We start from the raw sequence: 27608 nt of genomic DNA, 5'->3' as shown, positions 1-27608 counted from the left end.
CCTGCACCGGAAGCCTGCACGCGGGCTTTCTTGCTGGGGCAGCACCACAGGACCAAGTATAAGGTGATGGGTACTACTGAACAAGGAACAGGGAGCCCTGAGTAAAACGCAAAGAACGCAAAGGACACAGAGAAATGGCACGGGGCGTCCACAACATACCGACAAGAGGTATTCATTCACCACAGTCGGGAAGGCCTTCCGCTCCGGTGACAGGCCCCCTGCAGCACCCAGGCCACTCTCAGCCAGCCCACCAAAGCTCTTTCCATCCAGGATGTGCTGCATGTCTTCAACGAGAAGTGCTAAAAACAGAAAAGCTGTAAAGCGTGCAAATTAAAGCAAAACAGTACAGTGCAAAAGGAAAAACTTTATCCATAGTAAAAGCTGGTGTTTAAAGAAAAGCAGATTTAATGAGAATAGGGTGGCCAGAGACATTCTCAGAAATTCTGGAGCGGGCCAAGACCTGTGGCCTTGTTTACTATTAAGAATTTGGGACGCCTGGGTGGCGCAGTCGGTTAAGCCTCCGACTTCAGCCAGGTCACGATCTCGCGGTCCGTGAGTTTGAGCCCCGCGTGGGGCTCTGGGCTGATGGCTCAGAGCCTGGAGCCTGTTTCCGATTCTGTGTCTCCCTCTCTCTCTGCCCCTCCCCCGTTCATGCTCTGTCTCTCTCTGTCCCAAAAATAAATAAACGTTGAAAAAAAAAAATTTAAAAAAAAAAAAAAAAGAATTTCACGGGCGCCTGGGTGGCGCAGTCAGTTAAGCGTCTGACTTCAGCCAGGTCACGATCTCGCGGTCCGTGAGTTCGAGCCCCGCATCAGGCTCTGGGCTGATGGCTCAGAGCCTGGAGCCTGTTTCGGATTCTGTGTCTCCCTCTCTCTCTGCCCCTCCCCCGTTCATGCTCTGTCTCTCTCTGTCCCAAAAATAAATAAAAAACGTTGAAAAAAAAAATTTTTTTTAAAAAAGAATTTCAGGTTAGGGGCGCCTGGGTGGCTCAGTCGGTTGGGCATCCGACTTCAGCTCAGGTCCTGATCTCACGGTTTGTGGGTTCTGTGCTGCGTCGGGCTCTGTGCTGACAGATCAGAGCCTGGAGCCTGCTGTGATTCTGTCTCCCTGTCTGTTTCTGCCCCTCCCCCCACTTGTGTTCTCTCTCTTTCAAAAAATAAACTCTTTAAAAGAAAGAAAAGATCAGAGAAGAGAATCTAAGTTAGAAGTACACCACCACAGAGAAACCCAATGACAGAGGCCAACCATGGAGGTGCTGCGCAAACGTTCCCAACTCTGCCTGTGACTTCGGGGTACAACTTCCCTATCACTCAGGACTCCACATTCAGAACCACGGCAGCTCTCGGGAGGCATGAACAACTAGGACCAGACAGGCTGGAAAATCCCCAAATTCTGGGCATGAGTTTTTTGGGTCAGAGAGTCCAACTCTACCCAGTTGAGTCCCCTGGCCTCCACTCCTCAAGATCCCTATGGTCAAAGAACTTGACCTCTCCCTGCCTCGGTTTCCCCATCTGCAACTCCAAATGTGCTAGCAGCATCCACCTGTGTGGACTGTTCTGGGGAGCCAACGAAGCAATGGACGTTAAGGACTTAATCCAATGCCAGACACAGAGTAGAGACTCAAAAAAAAAAAAAAAGTAGCCGTTGTTTTTAATTAACCCCTAGTTCCCTCCACAACATTTCCACTCAGAAAATCTACGAGGTACTTCCCCAGAGAAACCTGCCTGGCAATTGTCACAACTCCCTCTTCTCTCTTGGGCAGGGCTGGGGTTGGCATCAGGACTGTCTACTACACAAAGTACCAGGAGAGCACCCTACGGATTGACCAAGGGCAAGCAAACACTGCTCTCACACAGGCATAACGGGACGAGGCAGAAAAGCAAATGTCTGGCAGGCGATGAAAAAAAAGTAAGTTGCATGGGGCCGGGAGGCGGTGGGGGGGGACAGCAACCACATACCCAACCACCTCGCCTCCCTGCTCAGTGTGGAATCTCTGGGATGTCGGAGATGCTCGTGATGGCCGCAGCTGTAGAAAACAGGACTCCCTGAGCCCTGCGGAGCACTACTGCCCTTCTGCCCTCCCCCCCACTGGCTGTCCTTTCACAGAGGCAGGGCTCCACTCCCTCCCCCTCCCAGATAACTTCGGAGCCTACCAAAAGAATCAGGATCCCGCCCCCCCCAACCATCTCCTTTCTTTTTTTTTTAATTTTTTTTTAACATTTATTCATCTTTGAGAGACACGGCGTGATTGGGAGAGGGGCACAGAGAGAGATAGAATCCAAAGCAGACTCCAGGCTCCGAGATGTCAGCACAGAGCCCGAGGTGGGGCTCGAACTCACGAATCGTGAAATCATGACCTGAGCTGAAGTCAGACGCTTAACCGACTGAGCCACCCAGGCACCCCAAACCATCTCCTTTCAACGTTTATTTATTTTTGGGACAGAGAGAGACAGAGCATGAACGGGGGAGGGGCAGAGAGAGAGGGAGACACAGAATCCGAAACAGGCTCCAGGCTCCGAGCCATCAGCCCTGAGCCTGACGCGGGGCTCGAACTCACGGAGCGCGAGATCGTGACCTGGCTGAAGTCGGACGCTTAACCGACTGCGCCACCCAGGCGCCCCTCAAACCATCTCCTTTCAAAGGGGTCGCACCCAAGTTGCTTATCATAAACAAGACATTGTCTCCTATTCCAGAGAAATAAGTCTAAGACACACTTCTCCAAAGAGTCTCCCTGACATTCCAGAGGGGGCAGGTCCTACGTAACCACAGCAATTCCACTGCTGTTAGGGAGTGCTGCGCTTTCTCCCAGGCGCCCTGCTTCCCACCCACCCAGATCTAAGTTCCTTCACGGCAGAACTCTCTGCATCTTGCTTCTGGGTGCTTTGCAAAGTGCAGAAAACACAACAGGCATCCAAAAGACCCCAACGCAAAGAGCCGCCCTGACTCTCAGAGAGGCCAGGGACACTGGCGGCCTCTCCCCCTTTGAGAGTCCATGAAAACAGTCCTTGGGGGCTTCAGACATCGTTAAATAGCAACTAATCAATCCAGAAGTCAATTAAGCTAAGAAGGTAAACAGAATTGAAGAGGAAAACGGGCCATCCAAGATGGATAAGGCTGAGGCCCCGCGTGCTGGGACAGACCTCACCATCTGTATTACACCACAGAGTGATCTGTAGCTCTGAGGTGAGCACCAATCAGGTAGCAGGGGTGGCCGGCAAGGGGGCCACAGGCATTCCGGTGCTGGCCATCAGTCATGCCCGCTGTCTGGGATGCCCAACCACAGACAGAGCCAGCCGAAGGGACAGGCGTAATGAGCGACTCAGATTGCCAAAGAGCATGCTTGATTTAGTGCATCACATTTTTCTCATGCATTTTTTAATTCAGTTAATTCACCCAACATTATTTTAATAAAAAAAAAAATAGTACCGTCTATAGGGAAGTTAGCCAAGTCTACACACGGTTGAATAATCCAATTCAAGTGACCTTGATGATTTCAACTGGAAGGTGGAGAGGGGTAGGGGTGGGGAGAGGGGGAAAGGGTGAAAAGCACCAGGTGTAAGTGTTGTTCAGAGAAAAGCACAATCAAGGAGGCTAGGGAGGGGTGAGGGATGGCTTCGGAGGATTAACAAGGGTGGGGGGGGGTGCTCCCGAGGACACTCCTGGAGGGACAGACAAGTTCCGAACCATCAGAGCAGGAATTCAAGAATGAGGCAAATGGCTCATCGCAAAAAGGTTGGCCAATCAGGCTAACATCAGACTCTAGGAAAACCCAACGTGTGTGTGTGTGTGTGTGTGTGTGTGTGTGTGTGTGCGCGCGCGCGCACACACACGTGTGAGAGAGAGAGAGACAGAGAGAGGGATACAAAAATCAGGGTTTAGGAAGTACAATTTCAAAGGGCATTTCAAGGAACATAAAAGGACTCAGTAAGTGAAGGGGTAATAAAATGACAAAGAAAAACAGATGTCAACAGTAACACTCAGGATAAACACCTGGTGTCTGGAAGATTGGCGGTTATGCTAATAGATATAAGGGAGTCAGAAGGGGAAAAACAGTGAGTCTGGTTTCAAGATGAAATTCCCAGATCAGTGAGCCACTCTATGGAGGGCACATGCTAAGGGGATCCCTGAAGACCCCCGCCCTTGTACGACCCCCACCTCGATTGTGTGCAGGACCCAAGGGTTGAATTTAAACAATGGAACAGCAAAGGTGATGGGACATCACCCTACTGGTTATATTTCATTTTAGAAGATCTGTCTTGGGGCACCCGGGTGGCTCAATCGGTTGAGCGTCCGACTTCGGCTCAGGTCATGATCTCACGGTCCGTGAGTTCGAGCCCCGCATCGGGCTCTGTTCTGGAGGCTCGGAGCCCGGAGCCTGCTTCGGATTCTGTGTCTCCCTCTCTCTCTGCCCCTAACCCCCTCACATTCTGTCTCTGTCTCTCTCAAAAATAAACATTAGAAGAGCTGTCTTAGTAAGCTGAGCCTTTATTTTTTAAAGAGAGAGAGGGAGGGGCGCCTGGGTGGCGCAGTCGGTTAAGCGTCCGACTTCAGCCAGGTCACGATCTCGCACTCCGTGAGTTCGAGCCCCGCGTCGGGCTCTGGGCTGATGGCTCAGAGCCTGGAGCCTGTGTCCGATTCTGTGTCTCCCTCTCTCTCTGCCCCTCCCCCGTCCATGCTCTGTCTCTCTCTGTCCCAAAAATAAATAAACGTTGAAAAAAAAAATTTTTTTTTTAAATAAAGAGAGAGAGGGCACTTGTGTGTGCACACAGGACAGGGGTAGAGAGGGAGGGAGAGAATCTTACGCAAGCTCCATGCCCAGCATATATGCGGGGTTCGATGTCACCATTATGAGATCATGACCTGAGCTGAAATCAAGAGTCAGACGCTCAACTGACTGAGCCACCCAGGTGCTCCAGCAGACAGGGCCTTTAAAAAGCATACTGCCAGGGGCACCTAGGTGGCTCCGTCCATTAGGCATCTAACTCTTTTTTTTTTTAACGTTTATTCATTTTTGAGACAGAGAGAGACAGAGCACGAATGGGGGAAGGTCAGAGATAGAGGGAGACACAGAATCCGAAACAGGCTCCAGGCTCTGAGCTGTCAGCACAGAGCCCAACGCGGGGCTCGAACTCACGGACCACGAGATCATGACCTGAGCCGAAGTCAGACGCCCAACCGACTGAGCCACCCAGGCGCCCCTAGGCATCGAACTCTTGATTTCAGCTCAGGTCATGATCACGCGGTTCAGGAGTTCGAGCCCAGTGTGGGGCTCTGCGCTGGCAATGTGGAGCCTGCTTGGGATTCTCTCTCTGCCTCTCTCTCTGCCCTTCCCCTGCTCCAAGATAAATAAATAAACCTTAAAAAAAAAGAAAAAAAAAAGCAAACTGCCTGGCTATGAACTGCCTATAGAGGGGGTCATGTGGCAGGAAATGTAGACGGCTGCTAGGAGGTGAGGGTGGCCTCCAGCTAAGAGTCAGTAACAATCCAGGGCCCCCAGTCCCACAACTCCAAGGAAACGAATTCTGCCCATAACGTGAATGAGCTTGGAGGCCAGTTCTCCCCCAGGCCAGCCTCCAGATGAGAATGCGGCGGCAAACACTTAGGTTACAGCCTTAAGACCCACTTAACCATGCCCAGATTCCTGACTCACGGAACCGTGAGATCCTAAGTGTGTGTTGTTTGAAGACCCTAAGTTTGTGGTTACTTGTTATGAATTTCTCAGAAACTGGAGTAATTGGAGTTCAGGAGAGTTCAGGAGAGAAGTCAGGTATGGACCTGCATCTGTAACACAGTAGACGAGGGCCCACATGCTGGAGGTAAACGCCTGGGATTGAGCCCCAGCACCTCCTAGCTGGGTGGTCATGAGCGAGTTATGTATTCTCTCCATACCTCAATTTCTTCATTCATAAAATGGGGGGAAAAAATAATAGTACCTATTGCCCAAGGTTGCTACTGATGATTGTTATCAGCAAGTAACTGTTTCATGCTCAGAACAACTCCTGCTCCAGAGGAAGCACTGTTGGGGGAGGGGCTGGGTTAAGTTCTCAAAGGCAGAAAGTGCTAAGAGAGGCAAAGCCACGAGCAAGGGAGGAAAAACAATCAGTCAAGGGCAAAGTTAGGGTCAGACAGAAAGTGGCCAAGAGGGTGAGCGCTGTCACAGTCCAAATCACACCCATCAAGGCAAGAGGGAGCATCGTGGAAGGAGGCCAAGAAGTATCAGGGAAAGGAGCGACCGGAGGACGAAGGCATTTCCATGGGTTATGAAGGAGAGGAAGCCGACTGGCCTCCAAAGACTGAATGACCTGGCCTCTCTTTCCTGGCTGTATCCTTCTCCACTCGCCCCTCCCTCACACTGGCCTCCTTGCTCAGACACAGAGGGATGCTCCCCTCAGAGCCTCAGCACTGTCTCTTAACCGTCTCCTCCCAGAACGTTCTTCCCTGACACCCACACTTCTTCCCAGTGCTTGTCCAGAAGCCTCTTCTCATCAGGGCAGTCCTGACCAGCATTTTTAAAACTGCCCTCCAGCTGCCTTATGCCCTGCTGTATTTTTGTCTACAGCATCATTCTGTACCATTCTACAAGATTCAGTATTTGCTATGTTTACCGTTTCTCTGTCTCCCCTGCCTCACAGAGTTCTGCCTACATTTTCTGCTGATAAATTCCAAGTGCTTAGAACAAGGCATAGCTCAAAACGGGTACTCAGAGAAATGACAACCAAATACGACATATAATTCGGAACCAGATCCTTTTGCTTATAAAGGACATGATGTGAACAACAGGTGAAATCTGCTTCTGGTCTGAGGATTAGGAGGGAGTCGTAGGTCAGTGTTAATATCCTGATGTCGAGGCCTATAATTACAATTACTCACAGAATGTCGTGGTTGTAGGAAACATGACCATGAATTCCAGGATGGGGGGGGCATCAGTCAGCAAGTTCCTCTCAACAGGCTGCAGGGAAGGGAGGAGAGGCCTCTCTTGGGACTATCTTCCCAACTTTCTGTGACTGCTTTTTTTTTTTTTTTGCATTATTAAAAATTAAAAAAAAATAAAAAAATAAAAAACACTTGGGGCACCCGACTGGCTCAGTTGAGGAGGGTGTGACTCTTGATCTCACGGTCGTGAGTTCGGGCCCCGTGGTGGGTACAGAGGTTACTTAAATAAATAAAATTTTAAAAAAACAAAAATAAAAAAATAAATATAAAAATAAATAAAAACGCTGTCTAGGTGGTAACAACACAACATCAACAAAAAGGCTTAAAGAGATACTCATCGTTTTATTATAAATGGTTATTTCTGGAAAGGGCAATGAAATTCATGGGGAAACAGAGAAGGAGAGGAACTTTCATTTTTACTCTGCATTGTTTTAACACACACACACACACATACACACACACACACACACACACACACAAAACATATATTATTTATATGATAGTTAAATAATAAAATATTTGGTGGGGGGAGAAAAGTTGGTCCACAGAAATGACACATACACCAGAGCATCATCCTCAATAAAAAAACCCAGGGGAGCCTGGGTGGCTCAGTTGGCTAAGCATCTGACTTCAGCTCGGGTCATGATCTCGAGGTTCGTGAGTTCGAGTCCTGCATCGGGCTCACTTGTTGTCAGCGCAGGGGCCACTTCAGATCCTCTGTCCCCCTCTCTGCCCCTCCCACACATGCTCTCTCTCTCAAAAATAAACACTAAAAAAAAAATACAAAATACAAAATAAAAACCCCAGGCCCCAGGCAAAGACGACACTCACTCCAACACTCACTCTCCTCCCCTTTCTGAGTCTTCCAGATGCTCAGTATCTATGACTTCAATAAACCCTGCTCTCACTTCTCAGCTCCCATTTGATGTCTATCCGACGCAAAGCCAAAGACCCTACTGGCCCTGCGGGACCCCCTCCCAGTCCTTGGACCCGGCCCACCTACAGCCCCACCTCTCGCAGGGTTCACCGCAGGCACAGAGAGGGCGAGACCTGGTGGAAAGCAGCGGCCGAGGGGTGTGGAGGCAGCCCCCCTGCCCACCTGGTGAGGACAGGCTTCCCCCGGCTCCTGTTCCCACACCCACCTGTGGCTCCAGACAGAGGGACTTTGCCGGGGAAACTGGCAGCATCTGTTGGGCTTGGGTATTCTCTCTGAGAGAAGATTACAAAATTGACAAATGTCTCATAGTGTATTTACATTTTTTTAACTGCAAACAACGTTGCAATTTACCAAAGTTGATCAGCTTCCGATTCATAAACAACTATGGTTACATAATCCCCATGTATCCATAACCCAAGTTCCGCTATTCAATCCTGTTTCACTGTAACCCTCCCACACCAGACTATGTTGAGGAAAATCTGAAACATCGAACTATGCCATCCATAAATACACAATGTATCGCTAAAAGAGAAGGACCTTTTTGTAAACATCAAGACAATTTTTACGCCAAAATTCCTCTCTGCTACCAATGATCCATTTAGTTTCTCAATGTCTCTGATATTCCCTCTCTCTCTCTCTCTCTCTCTCTCTCTCTCTCTCTCTCTCACACACACACACACACACACACACACAGTGGGTCTGTTCAAATCACATTGTAAACAAGACCCATACGTCGTGTTTGGCTCATGTGTCAACTCCTTTATCTAGAACTTTCTCCTTCTTCCTCTTTTTATTTCCTTGGCATTTCAGTTTCCCGTTTTCAGTTAAATGTCTATGCCATTTAAGGTATTCTTCTGTCCCTCCCTTCCTCTGACTCCACTAATCTCCTCCCCGATCATCTTTTTAAAACATATTTTGTCCGTAAATCCTCGACATGCCTGGAACAGTGGTACTTGCTGCCCAGGCTCCAGCAGGGACCCCGAAGACGAGCAGTAAGAGCCCCCAGAAAGCGCCACTAATCACACCATCAAGCTACACAGAAAACAGAAGTGCAGGAAAACTCTCCAGAAACACCCATATGGGCATTGCTCTGCAATTAGCCATGACTTGGGTGAATCACTGTCCTTCACTGGGCCTTAGTTGCCTCATCTTTAAAATATGAAGTGCTGGGGGGGGGCCTGGGTGGCTCAGTCGGTTGAGCATCCGACTTTGGCTCAGGTCATGATCTTACGGCTCGTGGGTTCGAGCCCCGCGTTGGGCTCTGTGCTGACAGCTCAGAGCCCGGAGCCCGGAGCCTGCTTCGGATCCTGTGTCTCTCTCTTTCTGCCCCTTCCTCCCCACCCTCCCAAAAAAAGAAAGAAACATTAAATAAATAAATAAATGAATGAATGAATGAATGAATAAATAAATAAATAAATAAATAAATAAATAAATAAATAAAATACAAAGATGAACAACATAACAATGAGGACACCGACATTAACTGGGTATTTAGAGCCCAAAGAACCTTCAAGATTCCTTCCAGTCAAGAGTGTGGTTTTAAGTATTCTACTCACACAGTGCACTAGCAAAGAACACCCCCCCTCCTTTGTTGGGGGGGGAGACAGTCCATAAATGGGACAATAACAACAAAGGAACTAAGATCACAAATGCTGATTATAAACAACACATCAGTCATCGACATAATCTAAATTTGAATACCATGCTACTGTCTCAAATTTGAGCCACACTAGTGGATAAATGATAAAGAATGGTACAAGGGCGCCTGGGTTGCTCAGTCGGTTAAGCGTCCGACTTTGGCTCAGGTCATGATCTCAGGGCTTGTGCCTGGGATTCTCTCTCTCCCTCTCTCTCTCTCTGCCCCTGTCACCCCCCCCACACACACACACAAAAATAAACAAATAAGCTTTACAAAAATGATAATGGATGACACAAAAGATAAATAGTAACAGTGTTTTCTGCTCACGACTCCTGTCCCCATGCTTTAATAAAAAAATAATAAACCACATTTTTGCACAAAAAAAAAAAAAAAAAAGGTTAATGGTAGAACCTTGGGTAGGTAGATGTTTCTAGACCAGTGGTTCTTAACAGGGGAGATTTTACTTCCCTTTCCCCAGGGATGTCTGACAACATCTGGTGACACTCTGGTGTCACAGCTGTGGCGATGTGCTAGTATCTCATGGGCAGAGGCCCGGGACGCTGCTAAATATCCCACAATACACAAGACAGCGTGCACCACAAAGAATCATCCAGCCCAAAGTGTCAGCAGTTCTGAGGTTGAGAAACCCTGAGAGAATCCCCTTGTTACCCAAGTGAAACTGTGCTGTGCTCGGGTTTCAGGCGGCGGCTACTGAGGTCTAAAACCACAGGATACACACCCTGTGTTATAAGCTTCTGCACCGAAGACCACTCTCACACGTGAGGTTTGATAAAGAGACTGCCTTGCTTTGGTTTGCTTTCGTTACCAAGATAAATCAGAGCACGTATTTCTGAATCTGAACCCTTCCCTCAATGGAGTCATCCCGGGAAATTATTGAGAAGACACCATCCAACTGAAGAATTTACGCTGCGTCAGGGACTGATCTCTGGATGACAGCACCTGTGCTGTGGCAGGCCTCATAGAGGCACTGAACCACTAGCGACCTTGGGACTCTTTGGCTCTAACAGTGACAAGCAATGAACGGGCCAGTGAGTAAAAGAGGGAGTCCCCATGGCCCCCAGGGCCATGATGAGACTAGGGTGGTGTCATGGGAGGTGAGGAGGGGCTTGGGGAGATCGTGTGCTGAGGGGTGGCTATGTCATACTCGATGCTCTGGGAGGCTTTTCTGGGGAGGGGTTGTTTGAGTAGAGCCCTACAGGAAGTAAAGGACTGGCCAGGCCAGCTGGAAGATGACGTTCCTTGACATCCAGGAGGAAGACCTGAGTCTGGCTGTATTCTAGTCCCAGGCAGGAGGTATGGGAAGGACCCACAGTTAAGAGGAAATGAGGTGGTGAGGGCGGGGGGAATCGGACAAATCACTGGAGGCCTGGCAGTCTTGGCGGAGTCTGGTGTTTAGGAGGAAGCCACCGGAAGTTCCAAGCAGAGGAGTAATGAGATCTGACTGCTGTTGAGATCTCTCAGACTACACCATGGACAGTGGACATCAGGCAGACAAGAACAGGAGAAACCAATTGAGAGGAAACTGCATTAAGAATTTTACCGGGGAAAAAAAAAAGAATTTTACCGAAATTGAGGTGCCTGGGTGCTCTGTCGGTTAAGTGTGGGACTCTTGATATCAGCTCAGGTCATGATCTCACAGTCGAGAGATCCAGCCCCCACCCCCACCATCAGGCTTGGCATTGAGCATGGAGCCTGCTTGGGAGTCTCTCTCCGCCCCTCCCCTGCTCACGCGTGCTCTTTCTCTCTCAAAATAAATAAAATAAATACACACACACACAAAAAAAAAAAGAGAAAAGAAAAAGAAAAGAAATTTTACCAAAAATGAAAACCACTCCAAAAAGAGAAAGAGTTGCCACTGAGGAAGATATTCCAAAGGACACGCCCCAGACTCTACAATCTATTTCCAAAGAAGAGGCGTCAAATCTCTGAGCAGTGGTAGTCTCTTTCAAATAAGTGCTGGGCAGTGCTGCACGCCCCCCCGCCCCCCCACCGCATTCCCATCACATGATTTCTTTCAAAAGCTAAGCTCTGGAGTGGCCGTTTCCCCCTCAGCCCCTCTACAGTCACACAGAGCCAACTTCTCCCACCAGGGGGCGATGAAGAGCACCCACCACCACGCCTCTCACAGAAGCCTATACGTGGTGCCTCGTGGGCACAGAACTCTAGAACCAAAGAAGTAGTGAACAGAAGTTCAGATCTGCCTGGAATAGTCTCTGCCAGTGCTTTTATTTGCGTTCTTGAGTGTTCTGGTGTCCCAGTCTTCAAGGAGTCAGATGGAGCCAAGGTGGGCAGTAGAGAAAGCGAGACTCAGGCTCCGAGCCTGTGAATCCATTACCTTCCCCCTCTGTTTCCTGGTGGTACTTTTCCTTGGAGTCATCTTTCCCGGCCTATCTGCAGTAAGATCCATGGGGCCAGAATTGGGGGTGGGTCTAGAAAATGAGGTCAAGGAGGCTTCTCAGCTCGTTTAAAGCACACGCCCCAGGCCAACCTGATACCAGGGCAAGCAGGGTGCCCCATCTGGTCTACGCCAGGGAACTGCCCTGAGGTGTGAGCTAAAACCACAGCGGGTATCCAGGAGTTTGTCTTCTCCTGTCCCTAATCAATCCCGGGGGCAGCGGTGGCTGGGTGGCTGGTCAAGCTTTGGGGAACCGTCTCTCCTAGCCCTTAGTTTATGATCTCTCTCTACCAACAAAAAGCAACTAACAAGGCAGGAAGCAAGATGCTACAATCTGTGCACAGATTCAGAAGCACTACGGTAAGAACTAATTCAGACATCACCGCTCCTAAGAGGTCCCCTGCCTGCCCAAATGCACGCCTCATACTTCAAAGAAAGATTGTTAATTACACATTATGATACCAATTATATCCGACTGCATTATGAAACAGGATCTTTGCTAAGCAATTTTATTGTTTTAATTCTTTTCTTCTATCATTTTTAATAATTACTCTCTGGCTTTTATTACATTAAGATGCAATTAAGAAAGAAAAGTCCTTTATATTTTAAATCTATTTCCTTCTTTTATTTTTTTTTTTCTTACATGAAGAATCCCATAGCCTTCCAGAATAACACAGCACACAATATAGCTAAAAGACAAAAGGAACAACTTAGATAAAACTAAGTCCCATTTAGGGGGGAGAAAGTGCAAGTCTACTTATTTTGAAAACCCTTGCATTTACTAAAAGGATGGAGAATTCTTTTCTTTTTTTAATGTTTATTTTTGAGAGAGAGATTGACAGAGTGTGAGTGGGGTAGGAGCAGAGAGAGGGAGACACAGAATCCGAAACAGGCTCCACGCTCTGAGCCATCAGCACAGAGTCCGACACAGGCCTCGAACTCACAAGCCACAAGATCATACCCTGAGCTGAAGTTGGATGCTTAACCGACTGAGCCACCCAGGCGCCTCGGGGATGGAGAATTCTTGATCACACAAAGACAAAACAAACCACACAATATTAATACACTCATATGGGAGAGAAACTTTCTACTATCCAAGGAGGACCAAATGGCAAATCAGGACTTAAATGCTAAACTTTGGGATTACGGAAGGTTCAACACTAATATTCCATACTAATACTAACTGAATACTAATATATACAACCATCTGCCCGGTAAAATGACACCAATATTAAATGTGAACCTGCCCGTGCTGAATTGTATTTCCTATTAAGTATAAAAATAACATCATCTAACCTGTAGAAGAACGAACAAAAAAAAAAGTAAAATATTAACAACGTTAAGCCACAATTTGTGAGGTATGGAATTTCACATTCACACACACTAAGGCTGAGCGGCGTTCAAGCGACTGACGAGGAACATTTCTGTATGCTCCATCCCCCGACAGCCTTTTTCATCCTCTACTTATTTTCTAGCCCGTGGGTCAGCAAACTTTCTTTCTGTAAAGAATCAAAGAGTAACTATTTCAGGTTTTGTCCAGGCAGTTACTCGACTCTGCCTGAATGGATAAAGAAGACAAGGTGTATGTGATGGAATATTATGCACCCATCAAAAAGAATGAAATCTTGCCATTTACAACAACATGGAGGGAGCCCGAAAGTACAATGCTAAGCAGAATAAGTCACAGGAGGACAAATACCATATGATTTCACTCGTGTGTAATTTAAGAAACAAAACAAACGAGCAAAGGAAAACAAAAATAAAAAGAGAGACAGACAGACAGACAGACACACCAAGAAACAGACTCTTAACTGCAGAGAACAAACAGATGATCACCAGAGGGGAGGTGGGGGGGTGGGGGGTGAAATACTCCCCGTCACGGGGAGTGAGGAGTGCCCTTGTCATGATGAGCACTTGGGTAGCTTATGGAAGTGTTGAATCATTATACTGTACACTTGAAACTAATATAACAATGTATGTTAAGAATACTGGAATTAAAATTAAAAACTTAATTTAAACAAACAAACAAGAAACCAGGCCTGGGGGTGAGGATTTGCCTCCCCTTGGCCCAGTGCTCAGCGTGCTGGCAATGACGGGTGGAATAGTACGCTTCAGACACCCCTATAGAAAAGCGGGAGGAGGGGTGCCTGGGTGGCGCAGTCGGTTGGGCGTCTGACTTCAGCTCAGGTCATGATCTCACCGTCTATGAGTTCGAGCCCCACATCAGGCTCTGTGCTGATGGCTCAGAGCCTGGAGGCTGCTTCCGATTCTGTGTCTCCCTCTGTCTCTGACCCTCCCCCGTTCATGCTCTGTCTCTGTCTCAAAAATAAATAAACGTTAAAAAAAAATTAAAAAGAAAAGAAAAGCGGGAGGAACGAGCAAAGACGTGTGGGTGATCTGAAACTACCCACCAACACGCTGAGCCCAAGAGGGTTCTTCCCATCACGCCCAGAAGTATTTTTCCGAGACCAAAACCAAGTCTAGACGCACGCGGTAGGAATCGGTCCTCAACAACCTTCGTTCTCCGGATCCAAGGGGTTCTCCCTCACAGAAGCAGATTCTCCTCTATCACGGGGCTTGTCCTCTGAACTGGGCATCTGTTAGAGGTTCAGTCGTGACCTCCTCAAACCCTGGCCGCTTTTGTGGCTGGCACGAGGCCAGGGCCAGGGGTACAGGTGGTGGCCACTGAATTAAAAGAGGTGACTTGGCCACCATGGAATGACCCATCCAGCCACTCATAAACTCCTCAAGAATGGAGATCCATAGGCAAGCCTTCCTTCCCACTGCTGGCCTGGAACTCCTGCCACACGGCCAAGAAGGGCCCAGGTTGCCTGGAGCAGCCAAGGTCCACCGACACCACCGCTCGTCCCCCAAGTACATGTGGCTCTTGTCCCTCCTGGACACCTCCCTCCTCCCTCACACCTCACACCCCATCCATCAGCAAATCCCGTCAGCTCTGCCTTCAAAATGTATCCAGAATTTGGCTGTATTTCACCAGCTCCATCACCCATATGCTGGTCACGGCCACCTGCTAATTCGTCTTGCTGATTCTGCCCTGATCCTGGCCCCCCAAACAGTCTATTCTCATGGTATAAAGTGAGTGAAATCAAGTCCATCCATGGTCCCCGAAGACCTTCCAATGGCCTGCGAGGCCCTGTGCAATCTGGAGCCTAACCCACACAAGCCCCCCGTTGTCGAGTGTCTCCCAATCGCCCCCTCAGTCCTCTCCTGCTCATTCACGCTGTCACAGCCGTAACGGCCTCCTCCTGTTCCTCTCACACGCCAGTGTTCCTCTCACAACGGGACACAGCTGCAACTCGGGGCTTCCACACTTCTCTTGCCTCGGCCTGGAACCTTCTCTCCCAGAAAGGCACCTGGCGTCCTCCCTCACTTCTTTCCTGTCTTTGCTCAATCATCCTGTCTTTCATGGGAAGATCCTCCCTGATCATCCTATGAAAATTACAGCCCTATCCCCCAACCCCACCTCCAGGATGCTCTAGCACACTTCCTTGCTCTTGTCCGTCACCATCGGACGTGCTCGTCCGTGACTTCAGACTTCACGCACGCTAGAAGGTAAGCTCGGTGAGGGCAGGAGGTTTGGCCTCAGCATCTAGAACTGAGAAAGGTATGTAGTAAAAAAGTAAAGTAGTAAAAAAAAAAAAGTAGTAAAAAAGCACTTGGTGAATAAATTACTTCCCTTCTGTTTATCTTCCCTGGAGTATCTTAGACGATTCCTTTTTTGTCCCCTCCATTCCTCATTTTTAGCATCTCTCTCTCTCTCTCTCTCTCTCTCTCTCTCTCTCTCTCTTTTAATGTTTTATTGATTGGGGGCCTGGGTGGCTCGGTTGGTTAAGTGTCCAAATTTGGCTCAGGTCATGATCTCACATTTCATGAGTTCGAGCCCCGCGTTGAGCCCGGTGTCGAGCTGGCTGTTGTCAGCAGAGAGACTTCTTCGGATGCTCTGTCTCCCCTCTCTCTCTGCCCCTCCCCTGCTTGCACTTCTCTTTCTCTCTCAAAAACAAATAAACATTTTAAAAATAAATAAATAAATAAAACCTGTTTTATTTGTTTATTTTGAGAGAGAGACAGAGAGAGCCTGCTCACACACACGTGTGCAAGTGGGGCGGGGGGAAACGGGGGGAGGGGTGGGCTGAGAGAGAGGGAGAGAGAATCCCAAAGAGTTTCCTCGCTGTCAGCACAGAGCCCGACTTGGGGCTCCATCTCATGAACCGTGAGATCGCGACCTGAGCCGAAACCAAGAGCTGGACGCTTGACCAACTGAGCCACCCAGGCGCCCCACGCCTTTATTTTTTATCCTTCTTTCATCCTTATTTAATCATGCTTATAAATTCTTGTCTCTTCCTTTTTCACTCCACATCTTCCCTTCCCTCCTTTCTCTTATTATCTAGAAGTGTTCATTAAGTAGATGTATACATCTAAAAACAGAGGCCTTTTTAAGCTACTGTTTCTAACCACATCCCGGCTCCAATGTCAAATACATAAAGAATCTAAGAGTTTGCAATAATATCTTTCCTTAAAAACTCACTGACCATCTTTGAAGGACAATATGGAATCGATTCATTATTCTGGTGAAGGAAAGAAAAAAATCAAGCCAGCATTCTGCCTTTTATATACAAACTACATACCCTGAGGCAATTTTTTTAAAAGATTGAAACAAAGTTCTTTATAAAACTTTCCAGCTAATAAAGGCAGAGGAAATGACAGAATGAGATTATCACCCTTCTGTAAACACCCTAAATGAAAACTGAGTCTAGGCATCCGCTATGGACCGCCAACAGCTGCCGAAACCACGAGGGAAAAAGCTGATGGGGACCCTAATGAAGGATGATCAGATTAACAGCACCTGCCTATATTAACATTTCAGAAAAGATACAAAATATGTCACCTGATAAAGTTACATTATCATGTATGCAATACTGTTGCCCAAAAATACAAATCTGAATCTAATAAAGCCTTTAGTTTATAAGACATTTTGAAGACAATAAAATGTTTAATGACAACACTGGGATCCTGGCAGCAAAGTCTATATATACTTATATACCGTGAAGAACTCCACGGGACAAAAGATCCAGCTTCTTGACCAAATATATTGCAAGAGAAAACAATCAAGGACAGGAAGCCTACATATAAAAAGAGACTTAAGAGGCATTATCAACCACATGCCATTTGTGGACTTTGTTTAAATCCTTTGATTACCCTGAGGGATTTATAACTAACTGTGAAAAGAACATTTATCAATCAGGGAAATCTGAACGTGAATATTAAGTGATACTGAGTGATTTTTTTTTTTTGCATGTGATACAGTACGCTGATATTTAACAAAAAGAATGTTATCTTCTCAGACACATAGTGACATATTTATAAATAAATCTGATTTCCTTTTTAAATCTGCACCTTAAAATTCTCCTTCAAGCAAAGGACTTTGGTTGTTTTAATCCTATGGAAGTCACTGCTTCTCAAAGATACCCATAAATGCGATGATGCAGAAAAAATAGACAGTGGAAATCAACAAAACACCAGGCACAGATTTAGGGGCTATATGATAAACAAATAAATGAAAAAGCAAATGGATTTATATACCCTTGATGCACCTCGAAAGTCCTTCAAAGCATGTAGGCGAGTTAAACTGCTCACCATGTGCAGGTCAGGCTTCTGATAATGTTAATATCTGGAACACAGCCATCTGGAAATTAAAAAAAAAGAAAGAAAGAAATACTTCTGGGTGACAAACAGCTTTCAAAAAGCCCCATGCACTTTACTCCATAAAAGAAAAAGAAGCATGTCACTTATAAAACGGTATCTAAACAAGGCATCATCAAGAACCAATGGCAGAGGAAAACAGCAGAGCACTCAGAAGTAGAAGCACAGTTGCTGAGCCACCCAGGAGTTTATAACAAAGACAGAGTCCCCAGGGACTCAACCCCCAGGGCCATCACCCTGGAGCAGCTTCCTATAGTAACAATATCCCAGAGTTGGCAACAATGTTCCAGCCAGGCTCCGAGTCCTGTTATAAAGAAAGCAAGAAGGTGGGGCACCTGGGTGGCTCAGTCCGCTGAGTGACCAACTTCGGCTCAGGTCATGATCTCACAGTTTGTGAGTTCGAGCCCTGCTGACAGCTCAGAGCCTGGAGCCTGCTGCAGATTCTGTGTCTCCCTCTCTCTCTACCCCTCCCCCACTTGTGCTGTCTTTCTCCATTTCAGAAATAAACATTAAAAAAAAAAAAAAAAAAGCAAGAAGGTCACTATAAACACTACTTTAGAATTATTTTCATTGGAGTGCCTGGGTGGCTCAGTCGATTAGGCGATCAACTGTTGATTTCAGCTCAGATCACAATCCCAGGATCGTAAGATCGAGCCCCACATTGGGCTCCACGCTGAGTGTGGAGCCTGCTTAAGATTCTTTCTCTCCCTCTCTCTCTGCCTCCCCCCTGCTTGTGCACTCTCTCTCTTGCTCTGAAATAAAAAAATAAATAAAACAAATTTATTTTCATTACGATGGTTAAAATTTTACGAAGCTCATTTATTCCCTTAATGAGGGAGTTAACAGATTCCCAGGAAAGGCGACACTGAGATCAATGAGGAAAACTGAAGGTAAGTTTCAAGCTTGAAATTGAGGCGAGGCATCTCAACACTGAGAACCAGCCCACGAGAGGGTAGTAGGCTCCTCACCATGGGACCCGCTGGGCTCTCAACACTGGGTGGGTTGGACTGGAAGTCCCTGAGGATCACAAACAATTCCAAGGTTTTATGGGGTGGCAATGTTAAAAAAAAAAAAAGTATTCTGATGTTTGTTAAAAAACGGTAAGAAAGACTTTATTCAGGGCTATTGCAATAGAGGAGAGAGATGAGGTGCAAATCCCAGTGCAGCAAAGACACCTGGGGACTTATAACAAACAAGCAGACTGAGGAGGTCACTACTCAGCAGACACAGCAAGGGTGGGGGTCCTTACTAAACCAAGAGAAAACAGGATTCCTGCTGAAGGCAGCCCAGGGTGACCAGGCATTGCATACCAAGGTACTCATATACCAAGGGTGGGGGTTCTCTCTAAACTGACTTAGCAGGATTCTTGCTGACACCTAGAGATGCTGTCCAAGGTCACAACGCGGGAGCAGGAGCCGGAAGCAGATCCCAGACTTCCTAGATCCAAGCTTGGGGGTGTGACTTACACCTGCTAGTAACCTGACCCTGCCGAACGCTTTTTAACTTCTCAGTTGCTTCCCTGCATATAATCTCTCTGTTCTGCAAAATCCAGAAATGCCCGTTTCATTACATCCAGCTATCACGTAAGAGAAAACTACCTTTGAACATAACGCCATGAGAGTGATTTATATATAATTCCCTGTGATAATGAGGCGGATTGATTCATCATCGTGAGTCGCAATGCAGCCTTTCAAAGTAGCCTTGTAATAACAGGCATACGAATAAAATAGGGAAGAAACAAAAACAAAACCTAAAAGCCTGGATTTAAAAGCATCTGGATGAAAACCAGGACGCTTCCAATCATGAACAGGATCACGAAACCTTCACAGCACAAGCCATGCAACTTCCCATGACGTCCAGTCCCCGAGGAGAGCACTTCAGGATGACAAAGCTGTTCCTTTGCAGCCTCAAAAGTGCCATCTATTGGACAGAAACATCTGAAGAGTAATGCGCTAAACATCCTGTTCATGTCCCATGGTTGTCCGCTGGGATCCGTGCCCTGGGAGGCTGACCTCCATGATCTGCATCAACCAGGCTCCCCTGCCCTCGGGTCCCTTGGGAGCTAACCACAGAAGCCAGGAGCGGAAGAGGAGGGTAAAGAAGGAAGGAGCACTGGGCACCTGGGCGGCTCAGTCGGTTGAGGGTCCAACTTCGGCTCAGGTCATGAGCTCACAGTTCGTGAGCGCGAGCCCCACAACGGGCTCTCTGCCGTCACTACAGAGCCTCCTTCAGATCCTCTGTCCCCCCGCCGCTCCCACACTTGTACTCTCTCAAAAATAAGTTAAAAACATTAAAAAAAAAAAAAAAAAAAGAAGGAAGGAACAGGTACCCACACTCACCCCTCCCCCGCCTCCTCTCTACAGGGTTGCCTGGAAGTCTCTCCACCACAGGGCACAGCCTCTCTGAGGAACCCTCCCTGCCTGTCCTTAGTTCTAGGGGTTGGACGGTGTCATAGACTGAATATGTCCCCCCAAATTCATATGTTGAAATCCAACCCCCCAGTGTGATATTAGGAGGTGGGGCCTTTGGGAGGTGATCAGGACATGAGGCGGGAGGGGAGAGCCCCCATGAACGGGATGAGTGCCCTTATAAAATGGACCCCAAAGACCTCCCTCACCCCTCCGACCATGCGAGACCACAGGAAAAGTCCGCCACCTATGAACCCGGAAGTGGACCATCACCAGACCCAATCTGCAGCACCTTAATAACCTTGGACTTCCCAGGCTCCAGCAGTGCGAGAAAGAAATTTCTGCCACGTGAAAGTTTCCCAGTCTGTGGTATCGTTACAGCAGTCCGAACAGGTTAAAACAGAGGGGCTTCCTCAGGTAGCCCCCGCACCTCACGCACCCTTTCTGCTTCCCGACCTCATGACACGGCTTCACTCAACCTTCTTCTGTCACCTGAGTGTGCCGTATATTTTCCCGCCAGGCCTCTGACTAACTACAATGGAAAGGGAAAAGGGGCAGGAAATCAAAAATTTAATTTTCCATTCTTGCCCTCAACTGGGGCGGGGGAGGAGGGAAGAATACCCAACTCTTGAACCAGATTTCACGGTATGAATATGGAGGGTAGGATACGGCCAAGGAGCCTCTGGTTTTAAGAGTGCCAGTGAAAATCCAGAATTTACACACAGAATCGCCTATAAATGTACACGCGCATTTTTCTGAAAAGCAAAATCCGGGGAGGAAAAAGGTCGAAATTTCAACTGTATTCTCAAAAGGTGACCCAAAACCGCAGAGCCAACACTGTTAAGAACAACACGGCACAGAAACGGCCTCCATCTGCCCAAGAGAAGAAAATGACCCGGCAGGCGATGGGTACCTGTGCCAGCTGCATGAGCAGAAACACAGCCACCTCCCCCTACCAAGGCCTGGGAACCATCGCACTCCCACCCGCCACCACCCACCCCTCGGAGGCAGCTGGGATGGTGTGTTCCCGCCAATCACTCACAGCTCCCTCCCAACAGCCAAGTGACATTTCAAAAGCTCATCAGCCCAGCAGGTGCTCAGATGCACAAGCAGTAGCAAAAACAGTTCCGGGCGGTGGAAAATCTCATTCTTTTTGTTCTGAAAAGCTCGGGACACGGAGGCAAGGGAGAGCAGGAGAGCGTGGGTGCAGCACAACAGGAGGGAAGAAGCAGCTGACTAGCGGAGCTGATGCCCCATCCCAGCCCCCCCCCCCCCCGAGAGCCCCCACATGGGGTCAGTCCTCACCTTATTCTGCCCACCCCCCTGCTGTGTGACCTGAGGATACAAGAATAGTAGCTGGCCCTCCCCAGGCCACTACTCCCCCCTTTGCGACATGGCGATCACCATTGAGTGGGAACCTCACTGGGTTGTTGTGGGGGTCAGGGAGATGATGTGCATCCGAGACTCAGGACATGCCTTCCCAGGTATGTTTTACAAGTCATATCAAAGCTCTCCTTCATTTCCTTCCCCACTGGGATGGTCTTGGCAACCAAACAGAAGCCTACAGAAGACTGGTAAAATCAACCTCCATTCCACTCCACAGCGGATGCCCCAAAAATGTGACAAGCCACGTGGGCAAGGGCACCTGACCGGGACCACACAGCCTCTAACCCACACGGAGCCCTGTGACTGTGTCCATCCCCTCTGCCACCACCCCTTTGCCAACTGTACCTGGGGTCTTAGCTCAGAGGCAGGAGCTGCTGCGATTCAGAGCCCAGCTCGGGAGCCCGATGACCTCAGCTGACTCTTGGCCTTGCCGTGTCCTGACTGGGTGGCCTCGGGCAAGATAAACTACCCTTCTGACTTAGTTCCTCCATTTACGACACAGGTATAATCATGATCATACTAGCTACCTTTCTGTGAGGATTAACAACAATTCATGCCAAGTTCTTAAAATAGAGCCTGGCATACAGTAATAACTCGATAAATGCCGGCTGTGGTATTGCCCCGCACATTTAAGCTAGTTTCCAAGGCCCATCTAATAAGGAGGCATCTGTGCTCCAAAGAGTAGCCAAACACTGGCTCCACCAGTCCACGAGCCAAGCACCATATGTCCTTGATTCTCAGATGTGTTTTGTATGTTAATGTTCCTAAAATTACGCTACACGTGCACATTTAACCCTGTCGATTTTCCCATCTGTAAAATGAAGATTACAGCATCTACCTAATGGGATTGCTGGAAAATTACTGGTTAATACGTGCAAAACACTTGGAACAGGTCTTGGCATCAGAAACTGTTCTCTGCAGGTTATGATCACCATCATTATATTAACCGACCTGACCTGCTGCAGGGCTTTCCACTCCCAATGTGAACATTCTTCCACATTCCACCTCGAAACAGGGACCGCTTGACCCTTGGTACCCAAGGATGCTGTGGCTCAGGGCTGCCGAGTGAGTAGCTACAGCCCCAGTAAAAACAGCACAGGGCTTCGGCCAGAGGCTGGGTTTTTACCATCGCACCGGGTTCCTAGAACGAATTCCTTACAGAAATTGTTAAATTGCATCACATTGGTTCCTGGGGTTTATTTCAGGCTTTTGCCCATAGAATAACTTGGGGGGTCATGATGTTGGTTTCTTGGTGGCCTCTAGAGACCAGCTGGCCTCCCATCAGTCGAAGAGAGACCCGGGGAGGATGGGACTTTAGCAGAGGCACTAAAAGGCAACTCAGAATGGAGAAAAGGCAGCAGAAAGGGCAACCCAGAACAGCCGAAGGTCAATGAATGAGCCCAGAATGAAGGCAACTGGTACATCAATGGTCTCTACTGTCCGAAGCAAGTTCTATCAAACTACACTGTTTTCCCTTCCTCTTTCATCTTACTGCTTTCTCCCTACATGGGAGGCTTGGACAATGCTGAACAGACAAGGTACAAGGTGACTCCTCTGAGCATGGGTGCTGGGTCAGATTACATGGATTCAAATCCTGGTGTCCCCAGATATTAGCCAAGTGACCTTGAGCCAATGCCCCAAACACTCTTTGCTTCTGTTTCCTCCTCTGTAAAAGGAGGGGAGCAGTAGCTAATAGGCGAGTAGGGATTAAGGGAATCTCTTGGAAAAGAGTCAACAACCTGGCTGCCATCACACTCTGGTACCTGCACCCCAGCAGCCCCGCAGGGGAAAACCCGGGTTAGTGACACTGTTGGGAGGAGGCATCTTTTCCAGCTTCCAGCAGCCAGTGAAATGGGAAGACGTCTGGAAACAGAGATTCCAACCACAGGCGCTCCACATATAAGCCGTTGCTAACGCCCTCTGAGCCTCGGCTTCCTCACCAGAAAAATGGGGTCCCGCTACCACACGGGGTTGTTGTGAGAAATGAGAAGGCATGACGTAGGCATTAAATAAACGTTACTTCTTGTCACCTGTCCTCCTTCCCCAGAGTGAAGAGAAGGCAGCAAAAGCAAAACCTGACCTCTTGCCACTCTCAGGGAAGTTTGTCACCGGCCCACATCAAAGCTCCTGTGCCCCGAGACCCCGCAGCCCGCCATGGCCACTGAGGTCTTCCTGCCGACAAAGCAAGCCAGCGGCCCCCTTCCCGGGGGAAGGTGAATGGGGTCTGTCTTCCAGCCCCGACACGTCAGCCACTTCCCACCAAAGGCCCAGAGACACAAGTCACGGGCAGTAAAACCCGGGAGGAAGTCCTCTCACAAAAACCGACAGCAAGCAAAGGTTATGAAGAACCCTTGACAAGTGCTTCAGGAGCTGAAGCCTGAATCACTAGCGAGAAGGACGCGGAGAGGTCGTTTTTCTGGAAACGTCTGAGGGATAAAGAGAGTAGATAAATGTCAAAAACAATGCCTAAAACGGCTGCATTCTGCTTGCTTACACAGCTTTTTCCTTCTTCAGACAAATGATAAAACATCCACGCTTCTGAATATAAATCATCTTCAATTAAGACGTTTCTATTGGGAAGCACTTTGGGCAGGACAAACGAAGTCTCTGCCACTGTTCTCCGACTTGGCACTTTCAAGGTTGGCAGGGCGATTTATTTTTGTTGATTAAACAAAATACAAATGGAGAGGGCCTAAAAATTGATTAGCCAATTAAAGTCAATGATTCTCAACAAAGAAATGTGCATTATTAGCTTTGCCAGAGTTATAAAAATGCCTCCTGGCTTTACTGCTGCTTTCGGGATTTACACCATCGATATTTGTGCTGACAGAAAGATTAAGTAAGGACTGAATTAGGCAAAATTTGTCTTCTCTTCTGCTGGAACGGAAGGAAGAGAAACGATTAAGGGCTGGGGCCGTTTCAGGGAGAACGTTTGCACAGCATTCGTAATTCTTGAAAGAATGATCCGGGCTGAGTGGGCCGCAGTCACTGATTTTGTGTGTACTTGTTCTTTGGCAAATTACAGATTCACTAATAGGGGCCAAATCTGTTGAGATGACAACAATCATAAATATCCAAATTCTTCGCCTTCTCTTTTCACTTTCCAAGGGGATGAGCGTCCAGATAGGCAGCCAAACGCACGATGGGTGTCAGATGCCTTCCGCAAAACGGACCGATGCTCAGGGGGACACCAGCCGCCCATTTCAGTCCAGAGCAAAGTGTTTCTGGATTGCAACCATAAGGTCCAGACCGCAACTGCAATAAATTCACGTACGATAGCCACACACCCGGGCCCGCGGAATGCTGGGATTTTTCTGGTGGTCAGAGCATGAATGTTGCCGGCTGCTATGCATTTTTAAACTTGATTGTACATAATTGTTAATCACTGACCCATTCTCCAACCCTCCTGGGCTGGAGCATGTTGCTAGGCAACCAATTCTGTTCTGGATACTTTCTGAAAGCTAGTGAGGCAACAAGCAAGTGTCAACTAAGTGAACACTAACCAGGAGAGACAGATTCAAATAAAAAAAAAAAAAAAAAGGATGCCCAGTTTCCTTAAAGCATGGTCATCCCGTGCCTCTCCTAATGTAGACACGTATTTTCCATGTCTTACAACTCAGCAAAGAGGCTCCCTTAGGTGGAACTGGATGAAACTGCCCTTTTAGTAGCTCAGTTTGACAATTCATATAATTCAACCTAACAACTTAAAAGAGGTCCCACAGACTGCGAAACTGGCATAAACACAACTGTGCTTCGTATCAATAACATATCGTTCACGCGGTCCATGGGTTTCTGAAAATTCTTCTTATAAGACACAGCTGGGAGAGACAACCTGTGTGGTCACACAAATGCCTGAGTAAGAAGTCACATTTTTTCCCCCAGTTCAGACTGCTACAAAGTGATCGATTTCATGTAAATAACCACACCTTCCTGCCTTTTCAAATGTTCGGCGCCACGGGCGATGAGACACGATTTACTTCTCCCAATTTGAGAATGGAGATGCTAAAGGACATTCTAAAGATGAGGAAGGAACTGCCGGGTACACGAGAGAAGTTCATCTAAGGGGAAAAAGGAGGGGAGGCAGGGGCGTTGGTATCACGGAACATGATGCTATTCCGGGGAAGCCAGTGAAATCTAATGACTCTCCGCTTCCAAGGCAGCTGAGAGCACCACAGTCAAGGAACGGTGGAAGAAAATAATGGCCCTATGTCAGCTCACAGAATGAATCCAGGAGGTTTTCAGAATCTCTGTTGGAAGCCCTGAATAATGACCAGCTCAGGCAATGCATTCGAGTAGATGATTAACCTCATTAGGAAAGAATTGGTAAAAATTATTAGGTGAAGGGAGCATACACAGGGAATCCTAGGTTTAAATTCTGGCCTTATTGAACAGTGAACAGGTCTGAATACCTGTGCAATTGCAACTCTCTAGCAATCAAAATTAATTGTGTCTAAAATTATTACGCTACAACTTATAAACTAAGGCACCTGTAAAGTTTATATTGGGCAAATGGCAAAGCGTGGTAAGAAGGCAACAGGAAGTTTATCGCCGTTGCCCAGATGAGCCTGATTAAAATATAAGCAGGCCGTTTTGTCCGGATTTGCTTTAGATGACATGCTTATAATTAAAAAGAAAAATGAATTAAACAATACGGAAACATATAAACTTAAAAGGTGAGAGATTTCTCTCCAGCTCATTTCCACCTTCCACCACCCTCCAGAGGTAACCACCAATCTGTTTCTCTTTTACAAAAGTGGCATCGTAATGCATACCTCAGCAACTTGCCCTTTTCACTCAACATTACAACACAGAAGCTAGTTTTCAACACAGTCCTCTGGAGCACTCAATTCATCAGTCACTCTGTCCCTGATTTCAAAATAAAGCTTCTCAGAGAGGAAGAGTGACCCTTCCTCTCTCAGAGTTAACAATTTAAAATGTTTTATTTATTTATTTATTGGTGGGGGGCGGTGCCTGTGTGAGCTGGGTAGGACAGAGGGAAAGGGAGAGAATCTTAGGCAGACTCCACACTCAGCATGGAGCCCGACACAGGGCTCAATCTCATGACCCTGATCATGACCTGAGCTGAAATCAAGAGTCGAACACTCAACCAACTGAGCCACCCAAGTGTCTCAGAGTTAACAACAATTTAAATTTTTTTTAACGTTTATTCATTTTATCATAGAGAGAGACAGAGCGTGAGGGGGGTGGGGGCAGAGAGAGAGGGAGACAGATTCCGAAGCAGGCTCCAGGCTCTGAGCTGTCAGCACAGAGCCCGACGCGGAGCTCGTACTCATGGAGTGTGAGATCGTGACCTGAGCTGAAGTCGGGCAATTAACCGACTGAGCCACCCAGGCACCCCAGTTTAAAGACCACCAAAAGTAGGGTCAGTTATTCACCTCCCTGGAAGTTCCCACCAGAAGCCCAACAAGGAGGAAAGACATTTTCAACCCCATAGATACAGTTACGGAAATTCAGCGTGACACAAATGGAGCCCCTGAGCAGCAACTGGTTAAAACCACAAATGGGTCAGTGAGTTGGGAGTCCCAAAGGAGAGAGATCCAGATCACAAAAGAGAGAGAGAGAGAGAGAGAGAGAGAGAGAGAGAGACACGCCAGTGAAATCCAGAAACATCAAAGACTGAAAACCAACTGCTAAATTAAATTCCGAAGCCCGGTGCTACAAACTAGGAGAAGAATGTAATTTCAACAGGGACATTTTGAACCCCCTGTGAAGGAGACGGTGAGCCTGCTGGGAAGCCGCAATTATAGACACAAGAACAACAGGAACACTTGGATGAGCGTTAGGACTGTCACAGAAAAGCAGGGATGACAGAACAGCAGTGCGTACAACATGGGTTCCACACTGCTCCAACTCAGAAACTACAAAGCTATATTCAAGATTGTGCTTTCTTCACTTAAGAGAAGCAGCTGCAGACTTCAATTCTGAAGACCATCGTCCTAATCTAAGTTCTACAAATAGATTTTAATAAAGTCACTTCCTTGGGGCTCAGTTGGTTAAGCATCTGACACTTAATTTCAGCTCAGGTTATGATCTTATGATTTGTGAAATTGAGTCCCACATTGGACTCTGCGATGACAGAACAGAGCTTCTCTCTCTCAAAATAAACCCTTCTAAAAAAAAAAAAAAGTCACTTCCTCTCTCTAGGTA

The 27608-nt window shown here is 47.6% G+C and overlaps 1 protein-coding gene across 4 annotated transcripts in view; it reads right to left on the bottom strand.

The window, feature by feature from the left end:
- TIAM1 (TIAM Rac1 associated GEF 1) overlaps positions 1-27608 on the bottom strand; it is a 395179-nt gene that overhangs the window by 297466 nt on the left and 70105 nt on the right. For 3 of the 4 annotated variants that reach the window (XM_043593759.1, XM_043593753.1, XM_043593755.1), the window contains one exon: positions 17581-17629. The gene's annotated coding sequence lies outside the window, so the exon portion shown is untranslated. Of the gene's footprint in view, positions 1-17526; positions 17630-27608 lie in introns of all 4 variants that reach the window. The other variant, XM_043593754.1, reaches the window with a different exon arrangement.

The sequence above is a fragment of the Prionailurus bengalensis genome, chromosome C2, assembly GCF_016509475.1.
Source record: "Prionailurus bengalensis isolate Pbe53 chromosome C2, Fcat_Pben_1.1_paternal_pri, whole genome shotgun sequence".
In the NCBI taxonomy this organism is placed as follows: Eukaryota; Metazoa; Chordata; class Mammalia; order Carnivora; family Felidae; genus Prionailurus; species Prionailurus bengalensis.
The sequence above is the reverse complement of the archived record's forward strand: the minus strand, read 5'-3'. Positions and strand labels throughout refer to the sequence as shown.